This window comes from Schistocerca cancellata, chromosome 10, assembly GCF_023864275.1.
Source record: "Schistocerca cancellata isolate TAMUIC-IGC-003103 chromosome 10, iqSchCanc2.1, whole genome shotgun sequence".
NCBI lineage: Eukaryota > Metazoa > Arthropoda > Insecta > Orthoptera > Acrididae > Schistocerca > Schistocerca cancellata.
In genome coordinates this window covers 199,898,350-199,900,118 of record NC_064635.1, presented here as the reverse complement: position 1 = coordinate 199,900,118, position 1,769 = coordinate 199,898,350, and positions in this window count along the sequence as shown.

The following is a 1,769-nucleotide window of genomic DNA, read 5'->3' as shown; positions in this document are numbered from 1 at the left end:
ATCGTCCACGAAAAGGGAGCCTGATACATCAGCTGGGAGGCAATCCATTAATGGATTGATCGCGATGGCGAAGAGAGCGACGCTCAAAACTGAGCCCTGTGGCACCCCATTCTCCTGGCGAAAGGTGTCGGACAGGACAGAACCCACACGTACCCTGAACTGTCGATCCATTAAAAAGGAACAAATAAAAAGAGGGAGGCGACCGCGAAGGCCCCATGTATGCATGGTGCGGAGAATGCCCGCCCTCCAACAGGTGTCGTAAGCCTTCTCCAAATCAAAGAACACAGCCGCGGTCGGGCGCTTCCGCAAGAAGTTATTCATAATGAAGGTCGACAAGGTAACCAGATGGTCAACAGCAGAGCGGCGCCTACGAAATCCACATTGGACATTGGTAAGTAGGCGTCGAGACTCGAGCAGCCAAACCAATCGAGAGTTAACCATTCGCTCCATCACTTTACAGACACAGCTGGTAAGCGAGATAGGTCGATAACTGGAAGGCAAGTGCTTGTCCTTCCCCGGCTTAGGAATCGGGACAACAATAGACTCGCGCCAGCATGCGGGAACATGTCCCTCAATCCAGATGCGATTGTATGTACGAAGAAGAAAACCTTACCCTCAGGAGAAAGGTTCTTCAGCATCTGAATATGAATAGAATCTGGCCCTGGAGCGGAGGACCGTGATCGGGCAAGTGCGTTTTCGAGTTCCCGAATGGTGAATGGGGCATTATAACTTTCACGATTCGAGGAGCGGAAGTTAGGTGGCCTAGCCTCCTCTGCCTGTTTGCGGGGGAAGGAAGGCAGGGTGGTAATGAGCGGAGCTCGAAACCTCTGCGAAAAAGCGGCCGAAGGCATTGGAGACAGCCTCAGGAGCCGCAAGGACGTCATTCGCGACCTTCAAGCCAGAAACTGGGGAGTGGACCTTATTGCCAGATAGCCGGCGCAGGCTACCCCAGACAACAGAAGGAGTAAAACTGTTGAAGGTGCTTGTGAAAGCAACCCAGCTGGCTTTCTTGCTTTCTTTGGTAATACGACGACACTGAGCACGTAATCGTTTATAATCGATACAATTCGCCACTGTAGGGTGGCGTTTAAATGTGCGTAAAGCACGTCGACGAGCACGTAAAGCGTCTCTACATGCTGCGGTCCAGCAGGGAACCAGTACGCGACGTGGAGAAGAAGTAGGGTGAGGGATGGAATATTCAGCAGCAGCGAGAATGACTTCCGTGAGGTGTGCGACCTGACGATCGCAGCTTGTGAAGGTTTGATCCTGAAAGGTCGCCCTGGAAGAGAAGAGCCCCCGGTCTGCCTTGGAGATGGTCCAACTAGAGGAGCACGGAGATGGGGTATGTTGCAGGAGATGGATAACACACGGGCAGTGGTCGCTCGAATATGTATCAGCAAGTGCATACCACTCAAACCGGCGTGCAAGTTGGGGAGTACAGATAGAGAGGTCCAAATGGGAATAGGTATGAGATGTGTCCGAAAGAAAAGTAGGGGCGCCAGTATTGAGGCAGACAAGATTGAGCTGGTTGAAAAGGTCTGCTAACAAGGAGCCCCTCGGGCAGGATGCTGGAGAGCCCCAAAGGGGATGGTGGGCATTGAAGTCTCCAGTTAGCAAAAATGGTGCAGGTAGCTGAGCAATAAGTTGCATCATGTCTGCCCTGGTAACGGCAGATGACGATGGAGTGTAAACGGTACAAAAGGAAAACGTAAAAGTGGGGAGAGTAATGCGGATGGCAACTGCCTGCAGGCCGGTGTGCAACGTGATGG